Raw genomic sequence first — 12641 nt, forward strand, 5'->3', positions numbered from 1 at the left:
CTTGAGACCTAAAGATGGAGAAGACCTGATCAAGGAGCGGGGGGCCATCAATGCCCATTGGAAGAAGCATTTTGAAGACCTTCTCAAGCAACACTGTTGTTCATGAGAGTGTTCTCAACTCCATCCTGCAGAGATGAACTTGGAATCCCTCCAACCCTTGACAAGGTGAAGAAAGCCATCAAGCAGATGAAGAACAACAAAGCATTTGGAGCTGATGGAAAACCCACCAAAATCTTCAAGCAGGAGGGAAAGGAGCTCACAGCACAGTTCCATACCCTTATCTTAAGGATATGGAATGATGAGGAAATCCCAGATGACCACAGAGATGACAATCTTCAAGAAAGGAGACAAGTCTGACTGTGGAAATAACAGGAATTGCCTTACTGTCAACTACATTCTTTGTACTGCTTCATAATGGCATGAGAGTGGTAGTTCTCAGTAACAGATCTATCACAGATCCCTTTGAAGTTACAAAGGGAGTTAAGCAAGGCTGCATCATCACTCCAACACTCTTCTCGATATTCCTTACTGTGATACTACATCTGACCACCAACAAGCTTCCAGTTGGAGTGGAGCAATCTACCAAATGGATGGTAAACTTTTTAATCTCAGCCAACTCTGAGCCAAAACCAAGGCTACACTCTGACCTCAATCATTGAGCTCACATGTGCTACTGATGATGCAGTCTGTGCTCACTCAAAAGCAGACATTCAGGCAATTGTTTATGTCTTTACCAAGGCATGTCAGAAAATGGGGCTGACGCTAAACCTTCAGAAGCCTAAGGTCCTCCATCAACAAGGTCTTAATGAGCAGTCCCCAGCTCTGGTAATTAAGATTTACAGTGAAACTCTGGAGAGCACTGAGTATTTCCTGTACCTTGGAAGCCATCTCTTGCAGAAGGTTAACATCAATGAAGAAATCCAACATCATCTCAAATGTGCAAGTGCAGTTCAGATGCCTGAGGAAATGGGTGCTTAAAGATCAAAATCAGATCTGAAACTAAGCTCATGTTTTATCAAGCAGTAGTGATCCCCACCTTACTGTATGGAGCTGAGACATGGTCTACATACAGGAGACACTTAAGTCATTGGAGAAGTACCATCAATACTGCCTACAGAAGATCTTTCAAATCCAGTGGGAGGATAGCTGCCCCAACATTAGTGGCCTCTCGCAAGTAAAAACTATGAGCATCAAAGTGATGATCATCCAACATCAATTTTGCTGGGCTGGCTCCCGACTCCTAAAGCAAATTTTATTCTCCCAACTCAGTCAAGGTGTACGCTCAAAAGGAGGGCAGAGAAAGCACTTCAAAGATGTCCTCAAGGTCAACTTGAAAAACATGCAACGTCAACATCAGCTTGTGAGAGACTATAGCCCAAGACAACCCCAAATGGAAGAAGAGTCTGCTGCAAGGTACTTTGAAACCTTACGACAACAAAAGGAAACAAAAAAGCGGGAGCAGCAGAAACAGCATAGCACAGACTGAATCAAGAATCTGGAGCCACTCAACAGAACCTGCCAATCCCAGATTAGCCTCATCAGCCATCTTCAGACCTACAGATAAGATATTCATGGAAGACAATCATCCTTGACTGTCAAGGAACAGTTATAGATTGACTATACTGTGTTCACCCCAAATCAATCTATTTCAGAGTGAGGATAACAAAATATTATTAAAAAGTTGTTGTATTTTTTGTCCATTAGCTGCATGAAATTTGAATGCTTCAGTCTTTTGGATGTATGGATGTGGGCAACCCCTGGGCTTTGCTTTGAATTTTGGTTCAGACAGGAAGGGAAGAATAAATCAAAACAGGACAATTTTTATACTGGGGGCAGGTACCAGAATCTGGAACAAAATTACATGTGAGTTTTGCAGCTCAAGCCCAATGCTACTGAGAGTGATGCTCAGTCAAGACTATTGAGATCAGTCTGTTTTTTAATGTTATACATTACCATGGTGCAGTGGTGGCTAACCTGCAACATGTGTGGCACAGGCAGCATCTGTGGCACATAGCAGGTTAGGTAGGGCACAGGCAGCACAGCGGCAGATCAAGCAGGGAGCAGGAAGCAGAGCAGCAGATTGGGTAGAGAAGGGAATCAAAGTGACACTAACTATATTTGCACTAAAAAAATTGTAAGAATGACTGGCAGAAATAAAAGCATATTTATGTCTGAGGGACACATGGAAGGGGTTAATATGTTCATCTAGGAAAAAAAGGAATAGGAATGTGCTTGGTGCAAATTTGCAATGTCTGTATACTCCCAGATCTCCTTGTTCAAAAGTGCTGCAGGAGACTGACAAGACCAATATATCCAAGCACCAGGCCTGTGTAGGCAGGTAAAACATTCTAATCACCAGAGAACAGACAAAATTAAGGCTGGCTGTAGGATCACATTATTTATAGGATCCAGGAGCTGTAGCAGTAGGAGCCGATAGACCTGTTCTTTTCCCCTCTGCAGCCTGATTCTTTCCTCTTCTCTCTGATGCCCCAGAGAACAAGATTTTCAGGAATATTTTGTAATCATCTAGATTTCTCTTTCTCAATATTCTTATATATGTATTTATTTTCCAAGACAATCAAGTACTTGTAGTCTAGAAAAGGTAAGACCTAAATGCTAATTTAAGGCCAGGAGTAAGTTATGGGCAACATTTTTATTTCAATGTAAATCTGGAGTAACTTCAATGCTTAAGTAATTTGTAAAATAAGGGTAATAATTCATATTTTATAGACCTTTTTTGATCAAGGATCCTAGTTTTCCATGATAACCCCCCCCCCCCCCCCCATTCTGATAAAAAAAATAAAAATCCATGTTTGTCTGTGGTGAGTCCCCCCAACAACAACTGGCTGAGGAGCCCTGGCAGCAGACCTGCCCCTCATGGTTGATTGGTTGAGAGGGCTGTCCTTTAGACAGCCCTGCTCCTCACCAGTGATTGATAGAGAAGGGCGGAGCTGCACGACAGGCAGCCCACAGCAAATCAGCGGCAGGAGGAGGATGAGGCTGCCACCATCTTGGCTCCTTCACTGTGTGCTAGTGGCTTTCCCCAGGTGGGCTACTGCAGCAGCCATGAAAACTGCTGGCTCCTACTGGGGAGCCAGCATTTTATTTTCAGTACTTTTTTCCAGCAATTATAAAGATTCTATGTAAAAATGCAAATTACACATTTTTATGTGTTTTTCCATGGCAAACAGATTTCTAGGATCCCTGCTGATGATTAAATATTACTAAATAATGTTAAGCAAAATGTTTGAAATGAAGAGTTCTGTTGAAATGCAAAATATTCTTATTTTTCACCCATTCAAAAATAGACTTTGCAGACCTGCACTCATGAATGACATGTGCCCCTGGAGGCTGGGGGGGCATGGCAACTGCCTGCAGGCGGTGGCGGTGGTGGCAGGGACATGGTGACGGCAAGTGGGGAGCTCCCACAGGCAGCCACAGTGGTATCAGCAGCCAGCTGAGTGGGGAGCTCCCGCAGGTGACCACAGTGGTATCGGCGGGGGATGGCAAGCAGCGACTGCCCGCAGGCGCTGCTGGCAGCATTGGCAGTGGCCAGCGACAATCGGTGACTGTCTGCAGACTGGTGGCAGGGTGGTGGGTGGTGAGTGGCAACCGCCCATAGGTGCCGCTGGTGGTGTTGGCAGTGTTTCTTTCAGGGGGTGCCAATGTCAGGGGGTGCACATGCACCTGCATACATCCCCTACGTGTCACCAATGCCAGCACTCTTTCTTCTATTTATTACAGTAAGGGTGCATATCAGTGCTCTATCCCTCCAGATTCTGTTAATCTGAGAACTCTTTTGATGATTTTGCAATTCAAAAGTTGTTCTAGCTGGTACCATTTTTAATTGGAAAAGCTAATTTTTTCTTGATCTCATTTTCACATGGTGCACTGATGATATGGAAGTCAAAACTTATGGGTAATGGGAAATGGGAAAGTGAGAAGCAGAATTTTAATATTCCTTCTATTTCAATAAATGCAGTGGTCTCATACTTACTCTGGGAGGTGCCAGGTTAAACTGCAGGTAGCGTATCTTGTAAAGTAATTAGTAATACCTCTAAAACCAGTCCAAAATACAAGAGGTGATATATTTTAGATTCCCATTGTCAACTAGAATGTTAATTACTCAAATGAGTTTAAGCTTCTTACAGGTATCTCTCCTTCTTCTTAAATCTTTCTACTAATCTTGTAGTTTTGCAGAAGTATCTTTAAAAAAATGCTCTTTTTTTGCTGAAAGGCTCTCACAAGCAACAGGAAAAAGTGATTAGATAGGAGAAATAATTAATCTGCTTATAAACATGTTTTATAACATGTCAGACTGGCTGACCTGCTCCACCGGGCTTTAAACTAAGCCCGCTGGGGGACGGGAGGACTACCGCCACTGCTGGCCTGCTGAGCAATCCTTGCAAAGCCAGCAGTTCAAGGCACTTAAGGGAGCCCACCCCTGCCCCAGCCCTGGTAAAATCTGTGGGCAAGGAAGGAGCCCCCCAGGGGACACTTGCCTGCCTGTACACAAATGCCAGGAGCTTGGGGAATAAGCAGGAGGAACTCATCCTCTTGCTTAATGCAAATAATTATGATGTCATAGGGATAACGGAGACCTGGTGGGACTCCACCCATGACTGGACCACGGGTATAGATGGCTATACCCTGTACAGGAGGGATCGTGTAGATAAAAGGGGCGGGGGTGTAGCTCTCTATGTTAAGGAAAGCTACACGTCCCTGCAAGCCAATATTGGTGACCAGGGTGGACGACTGGAGACCCTCTGGGTTAAAATCCGTGGGGAACACGGCACAGGGGACACAATGGTGGGAGTCTACTACAGATGACCTCTACCTGACTCAAGAAGTCTATGGGCCAATGAGAGGCAAAGCGCTGCTCGACCTGGTACTGGCTACTGGGGATGACCTAGTCGGCGACCTAGTGATCGATGGGAAGCTGGGCGCCTCTCGTTGACCCATAGACTTCTTGAGTCAGGTAGAGGTCATCCACACACGAGAGGAAGCTTTGCGACTGCTCAGATTTTGCTGAGCGATCCTCCCACAAGATGTCCGGGTAATTGAAGTCACCCATGACAACCATGGTCCTGGAGCATGTGGCCTCAGCCAGCTCCCGGGCAAACTCCTGGTCAAGCTCAGGACTTTGGGTGGGAGGTCTGTAGTAGACTCCCACCATTGTGTCCCCTGTGCCGTGTTCCCCACGGATTTTAACCCAGAGGGTCTCCAGTCGTCCACCCTGGTCGCCAATATCGGCTTGCAGGGATGTGTAGCTTTCCTTAACATAGAGAGCTACACCCCCGCCCCTTTTATCTACACGATCCCTCCTGTACAGGGTATAGCCATCTATACCCGTGGTCCAGTCATGGGTGGAGTCCCACCAGGTCTCCGTTATCCCTATGACATCATAATTATTTGCATTGAGCAGGAGGATGAGCTCCTCCTGCTTATTCCCCAAGCTCCTGGCATTTGTGTTCAGGCAGGCAAGTGTCCCCTGGGGGGCTCCTTCCTTGCCCACAGATTTTACCAGGGCTGGGGCAGGGATGGGCTCCCTTAAGTGCCTTGAACTGCTGGCTTTGCAAGGATTGCTCAGCGGGCCAGCAGTGGCGGTAGTTCCCCCCGTCCCCCAGAGGGCTTAGTTTAAAGCCCAGTGGAGCAGGTCAGCCAGTCTGGCTGAGAAGAGCCTCCTCCCTAGGGGAGAGAGGTGGAGGCCATCTCTTCCCAGCAGCTCGCTGCCTCTCTCGCCAAAGAGCGGGCTCTGGTCATGAAAGCCAAAGCCTTTCCGACGACACCAGCGCTGCAGTCTTTGGTTGACCACGTGGATCCTCCTCTCCCTCCTCAGCCCATAGCCTGAGACTGGGAGGATCAACGAGAACACCACCTGTGCCGCCAGACCCTTTAGACCCGCTCCCAAATCCCTGTAGTGCCTCATGACCCAGCTGGGAGCGCTCCGAGCTGTGTCATTGGTGCCCACATGAATAAGAAGCATGGGATAGTGGTCTGTGCGTTGGAGGAGCTTTGGGATCCTCTCCGCAATGTGCCGGATGCGGGCCCCTGGGAAGCAGCAGACTTCCCGGGCTAAGGGGTCGGGGTGGCAGACTGCCCCCTCAGTCCCCCTCAGGAGGGTGTCTCCCACAACAAACACCTTACGTTTTGTCTTGGGGAGAGCAGGGGTGGTAGCTGCAGTTGGGCCCATGTTGCCTGCGGGAGCTGGCAACTGAGCAGGCTCTGCTGGAGCGGCAAGAGGTGCGTACCTGTTGTTCAGCTCTGGTGGGGCAGGGGCCTTGGTGCGGCAGGCCTTAGGGCCCTTGACCACCTTGGCCCATGCCCCTGGCTGGACAGAGCGGGAGGTCCCGGAGTCCTCCTTTGGTGTGGAGGGAGACTGTGGTCTACCCTCCGCCTCCCGAGGGAGAAGGGCCTGGCAGTAGGCGTCTATCTCCTGCTCACAGTCCCTAATGACACGCAGTCTCTGGACTGTGGCCTGGAGCTCCTCCAGCTGGCGCGCCAGAGACCCCAAAAGGGAGCAGACCCCACAAGGGGAGGTAACCATGCTCCCAGACCACAGAGCCTGAAAAAGGGACAGGCAGCCCCTGCAGCTGAGAGCCAGGGGCTCCGTCTGCGTGGAGGCCGGAACCAAGCGCTCCGTCTGGGAGGCCGTCTCTGAGGTGCCAGAGTGGGGGGCCGCGGAGCCCGAGGGGATCCTCGGGGTGCGGCGTGTGCCCATCCATGGCATGCCTCTGGGAGGCTGGCTATGGCTGGGACTGTCTACCCTGGGGGGTGCGCTGGCAGGGTCCTGGACCCTCCCGTGCGAACTCCACGCTAACTCACACGCCGGCAGAGAAGCGCGCCTGTTTGCGCAGCCTGTTTGCGTGGCTCCCTGGGGGGGCTGGGCGAAGTAGGGGCCTGGGCGGGGTTTGACCCGGCCCGGGTCCACTCAGCCGCCTCCTCCCACTCACTAAGGGTTAGCCCCCTCTCTCCATGGGCCCCGCTTACCTCCGGCTATGCTGGGGGTCGGCGGGGAGCTCCGCAGCTGCTGGAGGGTTTCTGGGGGGCTTCGGCGGAGCGGGGGCGCTGTATTGCTCTTAAACCTTTTAAACCTGTAGTACAATGAAATATAGCATGGACAAAAATTATTCAGACAGAAGTGAAATTAAAGTTCAAAGCCTTTACATAGATATTGATGTCTTGAAGTTCTTTTAAATTAACCAGTTTAAGAAAAAAACTACTTTCTGATAGAGTTCTCTTTTAATAGTATGTTTTGAAGTTTAAAAAAAAAAATCTTTCCAAAAATACCATCTTCCTTTTCCTGCTCCATTACTAATGGCACTTGAATGAGGTTTAAGAGCAATATTACTAAACATCTCAGGCTCACCTTTCCACAGCTTTCTCTGTGTATCTGTCTGCCTTCTGCATTGGTGAAGCTGTTATAGGTGAGTTGCTACTAGTGCAGTCATCAAAAGTGTGATGTCCTCTTCCTAGTACCCAAGATAAGAAAAGCAACTCATTATCAACAGGATATTGAAACAGTCTATATGTGAAATGCTGTTGAACACTGTATATATGAAGTGGTATTAAATGAACAGTGAACACCATAAATCTCACAGTGTTAGTCTTGAAATATTCAGTGTTGTTTCAGAACCTTGAATACTGCTATTTCATAATGTTATTTTCATTAAAAATAAACATATGTATTTTAAAAATAAGTCTCTAACCCTCCGACTTACAGAGAGAAGTTTGAAAACATCACCTGAGTGCTAAGAAATAACCAAAATATTTTATTTAGGGGCTTGGCTTATGATTTTTGAATACTAAGGTTGACATTACTGCAAATATCATGAATCAGTTGAGGACAAAAAATATTCGCCCCTCAATTCTCAATAATTAGAGTCATCTTAGTTGTGATATTTAATATAATTAGTAGGTACAGGACATACAGATGAAAGTGGGATTTTCAGATGCATGACATCAATTTTAACTGTTTGATTGTGCTATTAGAAATTAGATATTTATCTCTCCGGCTGAAATATTTTTAATTATATTTGCAATACCCCAAAAAGGTTCCACAACCTTTACCGAACATCTACACAAGATACCATTCCTGACACAAGAGCCTACAATCCAAAGGTAACCATTAGAAAACAGTTTGTTCCCAATGTTTCAAAATAAACTTCTATTTTGAAAAAACTGTATTTTATAGTAGGACTGTATTTTATAGTACACTTCCTCTTCTGATTAAGTGCTTCCCTCCCTCCCCAAGTCTGTCAGTGCCCAAAGTGGTCTTCAGTAGGGCTATGCGAAATTTTTCACCAGCTGTTTTGTTTTGATACTGTTTTGCCTTGTTTCGAGCTTGAAACAGTGAAATAGAAACAAAATGAAGGGCTTCAAAACAGCCTTGAAACGAAACGAGGGCAGTCGAAATGTTTAGAAAGTTTCAAAATGTTTTGACTTTTGAAGCTGAAGCTGGGATTGCCTGCAGGGAAACAGAAAGTGAAGCTGGGATTGCCTACAGGGAAACAGAAAGTAACGAGAGGGAGGGTGAAGAGAGGGGAAGACTGCTCTGATATTGACTGTGGAGCTGGCCAGTGACTGTGATCTTTCCCTGAGGTCCCTTCCAATCCCATAGTTCTGGAAGAGGGATAGAAAAACAGCATAAAAAACAGCATTGTTTGAACTGAGCTGCTTTCTGCCTTGGACTCAGTTACTGAACTATCTTCCAGAAGCTAAGCAGTATTAGACAACAAAGGCTACCATTCATTTCCTACGTGCTAGTCTAGCAAGTGGGATTTAGTAATACCTTTTGCTTTCTTTCTATACCCTTTTATTTTATTATTATATTCATTAATTGATTCCTTTCAATGTATTCCTCCACCGAAATCCTCTTTTTGTTTGGTCTGTTTTGATTCTTTTAAAATCTGTGCTGTCTCTCACAGTGTGCATTCCATTCACTGTGCAGGGAAGCACAGAATAATTATACTGCACATTATAATATAGAATATAGGGAAACATACATACATTTATATATATTTATTTTATTTATTACATAAATACAAACATACATACATAACATAAATACACATACATACAATTATCTTATCTACATATATTACATACATCAGATAGATAACATTACAGAAGAAGAGACAGATTTTCCAGCACACCAAGGCAAAGACAAGACAGTATGAAACACACCATGAAGTGTGCTGGAAAGGCATCTGGCAAGCCTTCAGGGAGGGGAAGAAGAGGGAGAGCTGTAAGTTTCCCTCCACCAAACTGAGATGCAGCCTCTTTGCTACAAGCAGGCATGAGGCTTCCACTAGATGTACAGGCAGCAAGGAGAGGGGAGCAGTGCCAGTGCCACTGCCTGTGCCTGAGTCTGCATCTCCTCCAAGAGCACCAGCCATAACCCCCTCCACCACCAGCATGACAACAAGCAGCAGCACCAGCATGACAGTCTCCTCTACCCCCATTTCACTTCCCATGCTGAGCCTTCTAGTGCCAGAGAGCTGGATCTGGATCTGGATCTGAGTGCCCTAGCAAGGGAAATTCTGGGGAAGGAGGGGAAATCATCTAAGTTTGTGCTCCACACCCCTCAAGTTTCCCCTAGAGGCAGGTCTCCTTCCCCAGAAGGCACTTCAGAAGAGGCTGAGGTATAGGGTGTGAAGGCAAGTGGCTCAGCTGATTCCACTCCTCTTGTTGTTGTGCCTCTGCCTGCTGAGAAGGGAGAAACTGCAGCATCCACACACGCACCCACACCCCAGAAGCGAGCGGGTAGTGTGGCCTGGGATCATTTTGAGCTGGCAGATGACCCTACATATGCTATCTGCCTGCACTTCCCAGCCAAAACCAGCTGGGACAAGGGAACAAAACACATGAGCGAGCACCGCAGGGATGCTGATGCATCTCTGTAGGCACCATCCCCTTGCTCTTGCTCCTCCTTAACCTGGAACCAGTGGGAGCATACCCAAAGGGAAGTCCCCCTCTTGCTCCAAAGCCCCTGTTCCCCCAAAGCAGAGGCAGGCCACTCTGGAACAGCGAGGGAAAGGTGGACAGAAAGGGGGGCGCGTTGCAAGGGTGAGTGAGATCACCCAGAGCATTGGAGAGATGCTTGTTGTGGATGGCCAGCCCTTCTTAGTTCAGCAGCCAGGATTCAGGTGGCTCATGGTGCTCGTGGCCCCATCACACCAAGCACCCGCACGCACCACCTTCAGCAGGATGGTGGTGCCCTCCTGTAACAGGGGGCCTTCTTGGGGCTGATTTAACTGTGGCCTGCCCACCTGTTTCTGGGCTAACTGCCCGCCTTGTTTCCTGCCATGCCTTATTGGTAATTAATTAATGATGTAATTAAGCAGGAGGCTGCCCATTTCCTGCCCCGATGCCAGGGGGCGCTATCTGAGGCTCCATTCTTCCCCTACACAGCAGCCCAAGCCTCACTGATGGCATCCAGATGTTACCATATCACTGGCCCCAGATGTTACCGTATCACTGGGCCCCAGAATCCTACTAATTGAACCCTACCTGGATTCCTCTCCTCAGGCGGTTTATTCCACCTTCATACCAGGCAGCATAGCTCCCTGAACTGCTTCCCCTTCAGGTGTGGTCCCCCCGGGACCTTTGGCTCACTAGCCCTGGCCCACCTCCAGGCCAGTTGGAGCCCCAGGTGTGCAGCTCTTGGGCGTCCCTTGTGGTGGGCCCCCAGCCCTTTGACCCTTCTGGTCCTGGCCCCAGCATTGACCAGTCAGGGGAAGTTCAGACAGGTGTGAGTCTATAGCCTCACTCTTGCTCCATGGGGTCCACCTTCCAGACCCTCCAACAAGGGGTAACCCACTTGGTTGTGGTGGCTAGGGGTTAAGGCACCCCGACCCACCTTTCACTGGGGTGGTAACTGGCCTGGTATTTCCTAGGGGCTCCTGCACCACTGGGAGCCCCACCAGGCCACCCACTCCCGGCAGGGTGCAGTTTTAGGTCATGGCCAGGACCAGAAGCCTCCTTACCATCCCCTACAGCTCCTCCCTTACCTCCAGCTGACACCAGCAGCTCTGCAGCCAGGTGATGTTGTTGCCTGACCTCCAGCAGCAGAACTGCCCCGTTTATATGCGAAGCCCCTGATTCAAAATGGCTGCCCTCATCAGGCACCTGGCAGCTGCCAGGTCCAGGCCCCTAAAGTGGCAGGCACAACCAGTGCCCTCCCACACCTCCCTGTATGAGGCATGCAAGGAATACTTGAGGGAGGAGCTGTGCAAGGCAGATTCTCAGGTGGCTTTACACTTCACCTCGGACATCTGGAGCAGCTGGGGTGGAGATCATGCATACTTCTCCCCCACAGGGCACTGGTGCAACCAGTCAGGCTGTCAGTGAGCTCTCCTTCAAGCTGAGGTGATAGATGAGTCCCACACAGCAACAGAGATCATGGGGGCCATGAACCACTTGGTGCAGGGGTGGCTCATTGTGTAGGCCGAGCTCACTTGCGGGTTCATGGCCACTGAATGGGGCCAATATAGTCAAACCAATCTGTGATGCCAACAAAGTTGTGTGGCACACAAGTTCCACCTCATTGTCAGGGAGGCCTTAGAGGGGGACAGGGCTGGCGGTGACAGCGTCAGCAACACCAGCAAGCTCATTTTGAAATGTAGGAAGGTAGCAGGCTACTTCCACCACAGCATCAAGGGAGGCAAGATGCTGTGTGACAAACAGGCCGAGCTGAACATCCCACAGCACAAAATCATGCAGGACGTGGAGACTCGGTGGAACTCCACATACCTGATGCTCAAAAGGCTGGTGGAGCAACAGAAGGCCATCCATGAAATGGCCTTGCTCAGGGAGATTGGGATCAGTGGCCCACTTAACAGAGCTGAATGGGATACCATCTCCCAGATCTTGGTGGTTCTCAAACCCTTCCTTGAGGCTACCAAGACCCTCAGGGCTAGCAATGCCCTTCTTAGTCAGGTGATTCTTGTAGTGAGGGAACTTCAGAGCCAAATGGAGAGCTTCCAGGGGATCAATGTTCCTGTCTGGGACAAGCCACTGTCACCAGATGTGCAGGCACTGGTGAGGCGGCTGAAGGAAGGCATCAGGAAATGGCTTAGTCCCTTGCGGACCAGTACGGTCCATGTGCTGGCCACCGTGTGTGACCCGGGGGTGAAGGGGAGTGTATGCAGCAGTCAAATCTTGAATCAGTGGACAGAGGTGCTGGTGAAGAGTTAGGGAGGCAGAATAGGAGAGGCGGTGGGAACATGGAAGAGGGGGATCCACTGTCCCATGCCAGCACGCCATCTACCAGCCAGTCTCCTCCTCCACCACAGGCACGGCCAATGCGGGCCAAGTATCTAATGGTACTGCATCATGCAAAAAATGGAGTTCTTCAATTACTTGTCTTAGATTTTCTAAACTAAATGGGGCAAGGAATGGTAGAAAGGTGGCATTGCTCTGACCGAAGTACTCAGCTTGGGTGTTGGTGGTAGCAAGCTGGATGGTGGTGGTAGCAAACAACAAAAGCCTGGCAAACAACAGGGCATGGCTTCCATGGTGGGGTCCAGAGGCACCAGATCCCACTATCAGGCACTCACTGCATCACCAGCCAGCAAGGGAAGAACATATCCCTGCTGAGCTCCCATGCCAGGATGAACTTGGAGGTATGGGCTAGGGCT

General features: G+C 48.8%; 1 protein-coding gene across 6 annotated transcripts in view; it reads right to left on the reverse strand.

Annotated features, from left to right (window-relative positions):
- Window positions 1-12641, reverse strand: part of GPRIN2 (G protein regulated inducer of neurite outgrowth 2) — a 69104-nt gene that overhangs the window by 46670 nt on the left and 9793 nt on the right. For all 6 annotated transcript variants that reach the window (XR_009463026.1, XM_019497084.2, XM_019497085.2 and 3 more), the window contains 2 exons: window positions 7370-7472; window positions 6991-7094 (listed from right to left, as the gene is read on the reverse strand). The gene's annotated coding sequence lies outside the window, so the exon portion shown is untranslated. The remainder of the gene's footprint in view (window positions 1-6990; window positions 7095-7369; window positions 7473-12641) is intronic.

Source organism: Alligator mississippiensis, chromosome 6, assembly GCF_030867095.1.
Source record: "Alligator mississippiensis isolate rAllMis1 chromosome 6, rAllMis1, whole genome shotgun sequence".
Lineage (NCBI taxonomy): Eukaryota > Metazoa > Chordata > Crocodylia > Alligatoridae > Alligator > Alligator mississippiensis.